A 13,657-nucleotide genomic window follows, 5' to 3' on the forward strand; every position below is an offset into this window, starting at 1 on the left:
TTATCAACAGTTATATGCCAATAAGTTAAGCAACCTAGATGAAATGGATGCATTCTTGGAAAACTATAAACTCCCAAAATTGAACCAGGAAGAAACTGACAACCTGAATAGACCAATATCTGGTAACGAGATTGAAGCAGTGATCAAAAACCTCCCAAAAAACAAGAGCCCAGGACCTGACAGATTCCCTGGGGAATTCTACCAAACTTTCAAAGAAGAAATAACGCCTATTCTCCTGAAGCTTTTTCAAAAAATTGAAGCAGAAGGAAAACTTCCAGACTCTTTCTATGAAGCCAGCATTATCCTGATACCCAAACGAGGCAAAGACCACACCAAAAAGGAGAATTTCAGACCAATATCACTGATGAATATGGATGCTAAGATTCTCAACAAGATCCTAGCAAACAGGATCCAAAAGCACATTATAAAGATTATCCACCATAACCAGGTGGGATTCATCCTTGGGTTACAAGGCTGGTTCAACATTTGTAAATCAATCAGTGTGATAGAACAAATCAATAAGAGAAGAGAGGAGAACCACACGGTCCTCTCAATTGATGCAGAAAAAGCATTTGACAAAATCTAGCATCTGTTCCTGATTAAAACGCTTCAAAGTATAGGGATAGAGGGAACATTCCTGAACTTCATAAAATCTATCTATGAAAGACCCACAGCAAATATCATCCTCAATGGGAAAAAGCTCACAGCCTTTCCGTTGAGATCAGGAACATGACAAGGATGCCCACTCTCACCACTCTTGTCCAACATAATACTAGAAGTCCTAGCAACAGCAATCAGACAACAAAAAGAAATAAAAGGTACCCAAATTGACAATGAAGAAGTCAAACTCTCTATCTTCGCAGAGGACATGATTCTTTATATGGAAAACCCCAAAACTCCCCCCCAAACTACTAGAATTCATACAGCTATTCAGTAACGTGGGAGGATACAAAGTCAGTGTACAGAAATCAGTGGCTTTCTTATACACTAACAATGAAAATACAGAAAGGGAAATTAGAGAATCGATTCCATTTACTATTGCACCAAGAACCGTAAGATACCTGGGAATAAACCTAACCAAAGTGGTAAAGGATCTGTACTTGAAGAACTACAGAACACTCATGAAAGAAATTGAAGAAGACACAAAAAGATGGAAGACCATTCCATGCTCTTGGATCAGAAGAATAAACATTTTTAAAATGTCTAAACTGCCTAGAGCAATCTATACTTTTAATGCCATTCCAATCAAAATTCTATTGGTATTATTCAAAGAGCAGGAGCAAATAATCCCAAAATTTGTATGGAATCAGAAGAGACCCCGAATCGCTAAGGAAATGTTGAAAAACAAAAATAAAACTGGAGGCATCACATTACCTGATTTCAAGCTTTACTACAAAGCTGTGATCACCAAGACAGCATGGTACTGGCATAAAAACAGACACATAGACCAGTGGAACAGAATAGAGAGCCCAGATATGGACCCTCAACTCTATGGTCAGTTAATCTTTGACAAAACAGGAAAAAATATACAGTGGAAAAAAGACAGTCTCTTCAATAAATGGTGCTGGGAAAACTGGGCAGCTATATGTAGAAGAATGAAACTCGACCATTCTCTTACACCGTACACAAAGATAAACTCAAAATGGATAAAAGACCTCAATGTGAGACAGGAATCCATCAGAATCCTACAGGAGAACATAGGCAGTAACCTCTTCAATATCAGCCACAGCAACTTCTTTCAAGATATGTCTCCAAAGGCAAAGGAAACAAAAGCAAAAATGAAGTTTCAGGACTTCATCAAGATCAAAAGCTTCTGCACAGCAAAGGAAATAATCAACAAAACAAAGAGGCAACCCACGGAATGGGAGAAGATATTTGTATATGACAGTACAGATAAAAGATTGATATCCAGGATCTATAAAGAACTTCTCAAACGCAACACACACAAAACATATAATCATATCAAAAAATGGGCAGAAGATATGAACAGACACTTCTCCAATGAAGACATACAAATGGCTATCAGACACATGAAAAGATGTTCATCATCACTAGCCATCAGGGAGATTCAAATTAAAACCACATTGAGATACCACCTTACACCAGTTAGAATGGCCAAAATTAGCAAGACAGGAAACAACATGTGTTGGAGAGGATGTGGAGAAAGGGGAACCCTCTTATACTGTTGATGGGAATGCAAGTTGGTGCAGCCACTTTGGAGAACAGTGTGGAGATTCCTTAAGAAATTAAAAATAGAGCTTCCCTATGACCCCACAATTGTACTACTGGGTATTTACCCCAAAGATACAGATGTAGTGAAAAGAAGGGCCATCTGTACCCCAATGTTTATAGCAGCAATGGCCATAGTCACTGAACTGTGGAACGAACCAAGATGTCCTTCAACAGATGAATGGATAAGGAAGATGTGGTCCATATACACTATGGAGTATTATGCCTCCATCAGAAAGGATGAATACCCAACTTTTGTAGCAACATGGACGGGACTGGAAGAGATTATGCTGAGCAAAATAAATCAAGCAGAGAGAGTCAAGTATCATATGGTTTCACTTATTTGTGGAGCATAACAAATAACATGGAGGACATAGGGAGATGGAGAGGAGATGGGGGTTGAGGGAAATTGGAAGGGGAGGTGAACCCTGAGAGACTATGGACTCTGAAAAACAATCTGAGGGTTTTGAAGGGGCGGGGGGATGGGAGGTTGGGGGATCCAGGTGGGGGGTATTAAGGAGGGCACGTATTGCATGGAGCACTGGGTATGGTGCAAAAACAATGAATTCTGTTATGCTGAAAAGAAATTAAAAATAAAATAAAAAAAAACTATGGAATAAAATGATCAAAGTAAAATAGCTAAAACCAACCTCCCAGAAGAAGAAATAGGAATTATCAATAAAAATAGGAAAAAGATGTTCAACCTTAACAGCTGTTTCAGAATTGTAATTAAAACTGAAATAAGGCACTTTGGACCTAATGAGAGAATTTTAAGAAGTGAAAACTTTGACAGTATCAGATATTAGCATGAATGCGTACTCCATTGTTGTTGGGTGTAAGCCCTGCACAAGACAGTTTGACATTAGCTTCTAAAGTTAAAGATATACATGCTCTAATGTCCAGCAGTTCTACTCTGAATGTATGCCCTAAGGACACCTTTGTATATGTGTACCAGCAGATTTTACATGAAGGTACTGGCAGAGCCACTTATGAACATAGTAATTTTTTTATGGTATAGTTTATGGAGTAAGAACAAAACAAAAACACCAAAAGTAATTCCCTAGAGGACATAGGTATGTTACACACACACACACACGTACATATTAGTATGTATATTAGTATATGTATATATATATATGTATTCAAATTATATATTCAAAAAATTGAAAATATATTAAGAACTTAAAAAACTTAAAACCTAAATAATGAAAAAAAAACTTAAAAAACAAAAAAAATTTAAAAAAAATAAACTTAAAAAAACTTTAAAAAACTTAAAAAATGTTCAAAATATATTAAGAACTTATAAAACTCAACCTCCACGAAAAAAATTTTTTTTTTCAATTAGAAAACGGGCAGAAAATATGAATGGACATTTTTCCAAAGAAGACCTACAGATGGTCAATAGACACATGGAAAGGTGTTCAACATCATTGATCGTTAAGGGGATACAAATCAAAACTACAATGGGTATTACCTCACATTTGTCAGAATGGCTAAAATTAATTACACAAGAAACAAGAGGTGTTGGTGAGGATATGGAGAAAGAAGAACCCTCTTATACCATTGGTGGGAATGCAAACTTGTATAGCCACTGTGGAAAAGAATATGTATGTTCCTCAAAAAGTTAAAAATAGAACTACCTTATGATCCAGCAATTGCACTACTAGGTATTTACCCAAAGGATACAAAAATATGAATTCAAAGTAATATAAGAACCTGGATGTTTATAGTAGTATTATCATCAATAGGCAAATTACAAAAAGAGTTCAAATGTCCATCAGTTGATGAATGGATAAAGAAGTGGTATAGATGGAATATATATGCATATATATATATAAATATATATTTGGAATATATATGATTATATTTGGAATATATATATATGCATATATATTAGTATATATGGAATATTCATATACCACTTCTTTATCTATATATATGAAAGCGCCATATATAAATGGCAAAAGTTCATTCATTTTATGGCTGAATATGACTTAGATGGAGCCAGAAAGTACTACGCTAAGCAAAATAAGTCAGTCAGAATAAAACAAATGTCATATGATTTTACTCAAATGTGAAATTTAAGAAATTTAAGAAACAAAACAAATGATCATAGGGAAAACAAACAAACAAATAAACAAACAGAGAAGCAATCCAAGAAACAGACTCTTAACTATAGAGAACAAAGTAATAGTTGTAGAAAGGAGGTGGGTGGAGGTTTGGGTTGGATGGGTGATGAAGATTAAAGAATGCACTTGCTGTAGTAAACACTGGGTAAACACTATATCATTCATATATATATGAATGTTATAGGGGTGCCTGGGTGGCTCAGTGGGTTAAGCCTCTGCCTTCAGCTCAGGTCATGATCTTAGGATCCTGGGATCAAGTCCCACATCATGCCCTCTGCTTGGTGGTGAGCCTACTTTCACCCCCCCACCTGCCTCTCTGCCTACTTGTGATTTCTCTCTCTGTCAAATAAATAAGCAAAATCATATATATATATATACATATACATATATATATATATATAAAACTTACAGTGAGTTTCAGAAATTGTAAATATTTATCAAAAATTATGAGCCAAACATGTCAATTCATAATTCATATTGACAATAAAAGTCATATGGATTAGGAAAGTGTATGTTATCATGACTCACATCTTCATATCCACGATATATCTTTCCTAGGATAGAGTGATGATGAAAGATGACTTGGATGAGGAAGAAAAATGACATTAATTGATCACAGATGAACCATTTACATATGTTTTGGTGAGTCATAATCCTTTGATATTCAGTGAAAAAAAGAATAAAAATAACTGGTTTTTGAAGAGCAGAGAAATGATTTATAGTTGCAGTCTAAACTGAATGAGAAAGTCATGGGTTATCCAAAATAAAAGAAATATATAGGTGATAGTTCTAAATATATAGGTGATAGTTCTAAAACTTTGTGAATATACCAGAATGGTTGCTAAAATGGATCTAAACTCAATGTTTTAAATTGTGTTATATGTTATATTTATTTGGGTATTGGAAACCAGGACTTTGGATGATAGATGTAAGTCTAGTTCAGGAAATATATCTCAGTCTGAATTGCAGGCAACTTGAGGAGTGAGGGAGGTTCTAGGGTTGGAAGAGCTAGGGGGAGAGTAGGTGGATAGGAATGCTTTACATTTCTTGGAGTAAGATAATGGGGAGATAACAGGGCCTCAAAACAAGATAGAACATGGATGACCCTACTGCTTTAGAAAGAGACAGTGACACAGAGCAGCCACAGTAGCACTGAAATTGGCGGGTTAACCCTGCTCTCTGAGTCCTAATGACTTGGGTCACAAAAGAAAACAAAAGACAAAGCAAACAAAAGCAATCAACAAATAAAATATCCAGCAGTGATAATTAGGAAGGAAGGGACTTGTTGGTTTGCAGATCCGTTTAAGAGGTAGAAAAGAAAGGAGAGAGAGAGGGAAGGGAAAGAAGAAGGACAGAAGGACAGAAGGAGGGAAGGAAGGAAAGAAAATATTCACATGATCTCTATTGTGGCAGTGTAAGGGAATGTAAAATCTACCTAAAGGAAATAAGAGGGGCTGGGGGAGGCATCATGTGATCTTACTAACAAAGATACAGTGCCAGGTAAGAGGAAGGTGATGTTAATGATAATAGTATTTAATGAGTGATTCTGATGTGTCAGTTGATAAGGCACATAATGATTTTTCTCTCTTAATTCTTTGAACAACTATAAGATAGATATGTGTTACTCCTAATTTAAAGATAAGAAAATTGAGGTAAAAGTTATATTACTTGTTTAAGACCACACAGTCATACCAGCTGGAGATGGAATTTGAAACTGTATTCCATGACTATTAAGCACAATACAATAAGAACTACTATTAAATAAAGATCAAGATCTGGTCTTTTACCTTTTCCGGGGAAGCTGGGGTCAGGCAAACATGGGATATAATGTACACAATGGATATGGACTGTAGAGCAGCTAAAGATTGTTTATTTACTTAAACATGAGTTTATTGTTTAAATACATGCTAATAGAAGTTTCTGTAGTACACGTTGAATAAATATTATCAAAATATATGGTTATCTTCATAATTTCATAAAGATAGATATTAACATTTTAATTAAGTTTTCATGTTATAAATTTTTATTTGATAAAAACCCTGTGTACTTTCTCAATGTCACACTCTGAATCCCAACAATTTCCTTATGTTCTAAGCCTAGTCTCTGAACTGCTAATGTAGGAACGCTTGCATGCAGGGTACATTGGAAGAGAGTTTTGTTTTTGTTTTGTTTTGTTTTGTTTCTTTTTTTTTTTCTCTTTAGACTCTTAAATTGCTCTGACCTTTAAATGAAGATCTGTCGGGGTGCCTGCGTGGCTCAGTGGGTTAAAGCCTCAGCTCCGGTCATGATCTGTTTTGTTTTAAAGAATCAGTGAAATCTGATCAGAAAGATTCTTAAAGTCTGTTAAGTGAAACAATTAATTTTGCATCATTATACTACATGATTTATTATTAGCAGTCATTTTCCACAAACATCCTGTCAGTATGAAAGAGTTTTACTATGAGCCTCCATTCTTCGCATCCAATAGTATTTCTACTTCACACAGCAGAATAGAGATGAACTTACTAGTAAATGTTCTTGAATGAGAAGTAGTCACCCCACAAAAATGTCAGTGTTCCAAATTTCTGTAACACTGCTGATCACTATTTTTCAGTTGCTAGAATATTTATTACAATCTTTTTATGTTTAAGAAAATCCAATGATGCAGATAATTATCATACAACTTGTTATTTCACTAGAGAATCCCTTAAGAGGTAGTCTTTCTATAGAAGACCAATTATAAGTTGTTACATAAACTTTTTAAAAAAGTTCTAACATGGAGGTATAAAGAAAATATTTAACTTTTTTTTTATTTTAACTTCCTTACCTCTAAGGCAATGGAATCTTCACTTATCTTTGCCAGAAGATTGAACTCTTGTTCAAAACATTTTAAATCTGAGAAGGGATTCTAATCAATTTTCGACACCTTCCTGAGAAGAGAAGAGTCAAAAAAAAAAAATCCATACACAAATTATTCTTGCATTAGGAGCAGCCATTCCTATTGCTAGTATGTTTCACAGTAGCTAATACTACTCAATCAAAATGAATTGACCCTAGAAAGTTTTAAAAGCATGTACAATATGTCAGATGTTTCCCCAAAATACATGAGATTCCCAGTCTGGGATTCTTCCAGTTCTCTGTTTGAGGACAAGTACAAAAAAGAGGAATGGTGAAAGAATGATTTAGAGAAATAAGAAATTCAGGCAGAAAATAACAATATAGCTTTGGATCCTCTGGAAAATGTAGGGAAAAACAATTTTGATAAATGCATTAAGTGTCTCTAAGGATTTCTCATTCCTTTTTCAGAATTTTATGCTCCTGTGCTTAAAACAAAATCTATTGAAGGCATTATGAAAACTTCAATTACAATTTTGTGTCATCATTTCTATTGAGGGGCAAACTAGACAAATTATTTATTCATGATGATCTGCTTTTCACCTTCTATATTCTGAAGGGTATGCTCATCAGTTGTTGAAAAAAGGAATTTTTACAATCTTGGGAGGAGAGCTTATTCTTCAATGTAGTATACACTTTAACACCTATCTGTAATCTTGAAACAAAATGGAAATTTCTTGCAACAGACAAATCTTACATCTAACAGAAAGATATGAGCAGGTAAAGGACTTCAATTATTGGAGTTTCAAGATGAATGAGAACTGTGACTGCTCTTGAGTGCCCTGGAGGTGGATGATAATATTTCAATCACAAGGATATCAATGAAAGAGAGAAGGAAAGATGGAAGCCATTAAAAGACTGCTTGAGGTAGCATATATAGCTCACCATGGAAATGAAAGATGAAAAAAATGTGACAGAGAACTCTAGGACAGTGAACTTATCACAAAAAATCAAGTACGGAAGACATACTAACTTTCTAACAGTTATAGTAGAAAAAAGGAGTGGGGAGAACAGACATTTTATGAAAGGGAATAAGAGCTGTTATATATTGCTAGATCTAACAGGAAAAAGAGATCAAGGAAATAGTATTAAAACTTTGGGGTTAAATTAATAATATTCATGAATAAAATACTTCCTTATAAATCAAAGCTGTAGGGTTTTATAACTTCAAATTAATTTTAAAATATAGACTTCATAACAATTTTTTTCAGGGATCAGATTTATAACTCAAAAAAAAATGAAGACTATATACTTACATTTCTTCCCTTCCAAAATATCTCAATGAAGTTATGTTAATTACATTCAAAGAGGAATAAATATATAACAGAAATGATAACTGAAGATGATTTGGGTTATTGTGGATCAACAGCAGATATATTTCTTAAGAACAGGGTAGAAGAAAAAAGGAGGTAGAAAAGGAAAGGGGAAAACTAGGATAGAAAACATTGCAACTAAAATATATACTTAATAAGGCAGCCTCAAAGGTTGGACTTTTCTTACTGACAGATCCCTGAAAATGATTACAGGCTAAATCAGATAGCATAGGCAGCAGGAGGAAGCTGTAGCTTAATAATGAATTTAAGTAATTTGGGCACTACATATGGAATAGTGTTCCATATTAGTTTCTCATCCCTGTGCTCACAGAGAAATTTTAAGTATTACATAAGAACTCAGGCTCAAAAATGATACCTGATCTCTAAGATACTCTATCATTTTTTTAAGGAAATACAAAAATAAAAATAATTCTGGCACATAAATTTAAAATAAATTTCCAGTGCAGAGAACAGGAAAAAAAAAAGTTGAAGAGGTGGGAATAATCGAAAAATAACAGAGGGAATCAGTCCAGAATACTCTATATTCAAATAGGAAACATTCTTGAGAAGAAGAAGAAGAAGAAGAAGAAGAAGAAGAAGAAGAAGAAGAAGAAGAAGAAGAAGAAGGAGAAGAAGAAGGAGAAGAAGGAGAAGAAGGAGAAGAAGGAGAAGAAGAAGGAGAAGAAGGAGAAGAAGAAGGAGAAGAAGGAGAAGAAGAAGAAGAAGGAGAAGAAGGAGAAGAAGAAGAAGGAGAAGAAGAAGAAGAAGGAGGAGAAGAAGAAAGGAAGGAAGTATACAGAAAATGGTGGCTCAAGAGGGAGCCAAGCAGAGCAATTATACATAAAAATAATAATAAAACTTTTGAGAAGTGAATAGATTTATCTATAGAGTTATGTGCCTGTTGAGGATGAAGCAGAATGGAAAATTGTCCACACCTAGAGTCTTGTGGAACTTCCTTATATCAAAAGTATAGATAGAATTTTTAAAGTTTCCAGAATCATAGATTCATTTGCCTAGAAAGAAATAGTTGTGTTGGTATCAGATTTCATCAGAAGCACTGGATGCCAGAGAGGATGTAGAACAGCCAGAGTGTCATCCACCTGTTGGGTTGTGGGCCCTTAAAGAAGTTATTTAGCCTGTCTGTGTGCTTTAAGAGACTAGAATACATTTGAGTTTGTGTTTGAAAGGCAAAGTTTTAGTGACAAGGATTATGCCCACCCAAATCCAATTAATATTATTTTATATTGAGATTAAGAACCAATAATGGTCATTAAAAAAAAAAAAGTAGGCCTCACATTGTTTTAAAAACACTGAAACAAAATTTAAATGTGATTTAAGAGAAAATGATTTCTAATGTAACATTTCTATTATAAAGAAAAGATAAAAACATTAAATAAACTGTGTTAACTACCTGCAAAATATGATGGAAAAGAAACAAAATATTCTCATTAAAGTGAAGTAATTTTTAAAAGAGTTTACTTATTTATTTGAGAGAGAGAGAGAGTGCACAGAGGAAGAGGGAGAAGCAGACACTTCACTGAGCAGGGAACCCAATATGGGGCTCAATTCCAAGACCCTGGGATCATGATCTTAGCTGAAAGTAGATGCTCAACTGACTGAGACACCCAGGCGCCCCAAAATGAGGTAATTTGTTAAAAGCAGAAGTAAGTTCTAATTATATTTATGTATCATAGTGGAGGCATAGTAAGGACTCCTTGGAAAGTACTGGGCAGGAGGCAATGTGGTTAAGAGAGGGAAAAGAGAAAGAATATTAGTCTTATGTAAATGTATAAATTTCAGCCAGTATGTTTGAAAATTTCCTGGCTACAGCAAATCTGCATCACAAGTGTTATCCGGCTCATAGGTTTAATGAATTACCCTTATGCCTTATTTGCTTCATTTTTAAAAGATTATTTATTTATTTGGGAGAAAGAGGGTAAGAGAGTATGAGCAGGGAGGAGGAGCAGAAGAAGGGGGAAAAGCAGACTCCCCACTGAACAGGTAGCCCAAGGCAGGGCTCAATCCCAGGATCTTGAGATTATGACCTTAGATGAAGGCAGACAACCTAGCTGATTGAGCCACCCAGGTACCCTCTACTTGACTTCATTTTGATTAAATTTCTTCCATGAAGAAAATACCATTGGGCATAAAGTAAAATGAAAAGCTACTTTCTTGGTAAATTGGTCACTCTGGAAGTGGTCTAAACTATTAAAATTATTTCCCTTCTTCTGTAATATGCCAGGAAGATTATGCATGACCAAAGTTAGAGTTTAACACTCAACAATTACATTAACATGGTGACCATCTTATAAGCAATTTTTTGTTTTATGTTTGAGTCACTTAAAGTACCAATAGCAGATGACTCAATTGCATTTATACACCTAAAGTAACTGTTGGTGGGAATGCAGACTGGTGCAGCTAATATGGAAAACAGTGTGGAGGTCACTAAAAAAAAAATTAATAATAACCCAGCAATTGCACTACTAGGCATTTATCTAAAGGATACCAACATAGTGATTTGAAGGGTCACATTCACCACAATGTTTATAGCAGCCATGTCCACAATAGTCAAACTATGGAAAGAGCCCAGATGTCCATTGGCAGATGTCTAGATAAAGGGAATATGATATATACATGCAATGGAATATTATTCAGCCATCAAAAAGAATGAAATCTTGCCATTTGCAACAAAATGGATGAACTAGAGGGTATTATGGTAAGTGAAGTAAATTGGTCAGAGAAAGACAAATGCCATATGCTTTCACTCATATGTGGAATATAAGAAACAAAACAGATGAACATAGGGGAAGCGAAGGAAAAATAAAATAAGATAAAAACAGGGAGAGAGACATGACATAAGAGACTCAACGATAGGGAGCAAACTAAGGATTGTGGGAGGAGAGGTAGGTGAGGGATAGGGTAATTGGATGCTGGGCATTAAGGAGGGCACTTGATGTAATGAGCACTGGGTGTTATATGTAACTGATGAATCACTAAATTCTACTCCTGAAGCTGATAATGCATTAAATGTTAACTAAATTGAACTTAAATAATAAATAAATAAATAAACCTAAAGTAAATATCCCATACCTTGACACTATAAATATAACAATTTAACAAGTACAATTTAAGTAGAAGGAGAGGTAGGGTAGGGTTTGGTAAAGGAGCATAAGTTTCTTAGCCTTTCAAGAATAAGAAAAGGGGGGCACCTGGGTGGCTCTGTGGGTTAAGCCTCTGCCTTCGGCTCGGGTCATGATCTCAGAGTCCTGGGATCAAGCCCCGCGTCAGGCTCTCTGCTCAGCAGTGAGCCTGCTTCCTCCTCTCTCTGCCTGCCTCTCTGCCTACTTCTGATCTCTCTCTCTCTCTGTCAAATAAATAAATAAAATTAAAAAAAAAAGAATAAAAAAAGGTATGGCTTATATGTGATAGCTAGAGAAATAGAAATTTAAATATACTTATAGAATGAAAACAGCAAATTAAAAAAATCTAATTAAAAAAACTTCAAAAATAATAGAGGAGGAATATTTTGGATGTCATATGAGGGTTAAGTACCATATTTTTAAATGTACAACTAGAATATATTCTACTTAAAACTGATTAACTAAAAAGTGGCAAATATGCATTTAAAAAAAAAAAACAACAAAAAAATGGTGCATGCAAAAGTGCAAAATACCTTCCAGATGATCCCAAACCAAAAAGTTTTAATGTGATCATTTTGGGGCAAGCCTAGACCTAATCACGGAGGCAAGACACAAACCTGCACTTAAATGTTTTACATTTATTAAATTAAGATAAACTGTTAAGTAAAATATGCTACTACACTAATAATAGCTTCATAACAAAAACAACAACAACAAAAGAATACGAAATTCATCAATTAACCAAGGCAATGAACTCATTTATTACTGTGTCTGTCTCATTATTATGTTGATAAGTTGGTGGTATTTTATGGAATAAAATGGAGACACACATAATTGACAAAGAATTACATATATTTTCTAAAATTTCATCCAATGATTTGAATAAAATCACTTCTGGCAGGATTTTAATATAACTACCGTTTTACTGTGGGTGAAGCCAAATTGAACAAATGTTTTGAGTATATGTAGTTTTCACAAGTATTTTTTAAATAGTTATTTCAGTTTGAAGAAATTCTGCTGAGGTGGAAACAACTGACATTAATTACATTTTAAAACAATATTTAGAAGCTGAGATAAAATTTCCATTCATTTTAGAACACTGGAACAGAATCTGTCCTAGATGTTCTACGTGTTCACCTAATTCCCCTTTTCTGTTCTTTATATCTACCCAGTAACAACTCACACATGTCCCCTTTTCTGGTGAATTGCCCATGACCAAATGATAGCTACCTTGCATGCGTCGACACACTGATTCCTCCACCTCCCACCTCAGCCAACTAGTGGTTGTACAAAAGGCCAGTCCCTTGTCACAAGGTGATTCTAAATCTGTGTTGTTAACCTGTACTGCTGAGATCACCTTCTTGCCACCTTTTGGTCTCCTGCCTCATCCAGTTTCTCTCACTCCCTTCTTGTGGAAAATAGAATTCAACATGTCACTTGAACAAAAATCTGCACCTGAGCCTGCTTCTAGGAGTTGTAACTTAAATTTGGATCTAATATGATAAATTATCATCACAGATAAATTTAAAATATTTTAATTTTACATATAACTTACCATTTTGATATCCCATATCCTTTTTTTTCCTTTAAGATTTTATTTATTTATTTGGGAGAGAAAGAGAGAGAAAGCACAAACAGGAGAGAGGGGCAGAGGGAGAGGAGGAAGAAGTGTCCCTGCTGAGTTGGGCACCCCGCACAGGTTTCAATCCCAGGACCCTGAGATTGTGACCTGAGCCAAAGGCAGATGCTTAACCAACTGAGCCACCCAGGCACCCCTTCACTCACTCTTTCTTCCTTTCTTCCTTCCTTCCTTTCTTCCTTCCTTCATTCCTTCCTTCCTTCCTTCCTTCCTTTCCTTCCTTCCTTCCTTCCTTCCTTCCTTCCTTCCTTCCTTTCTTTCTTTCTTTCTTTTTCTTTCTTTCTTTCTTTCTTTCTTTCTTTCTTTCTTTCTTTCTTTCTTTCTTTCTTTCTT

The sequence above is a fragment of the Enhydra lutris genome, unplaced genomic scaffold (assembly GCF_002288905.1).
Source record: "Enhydra lutris kenyoni isolate GAN:26980312 unplaced genomic scaffold, ASM228890v2 scaffoldscaffold47, whole genome shotgun sequence".
NCBI classification, from domain to species: Eukaryota; Metazoa; Chordata; class Mammalia; order Carnivora; family Mustelidae; genus Enhydra; species Enhydra lutris.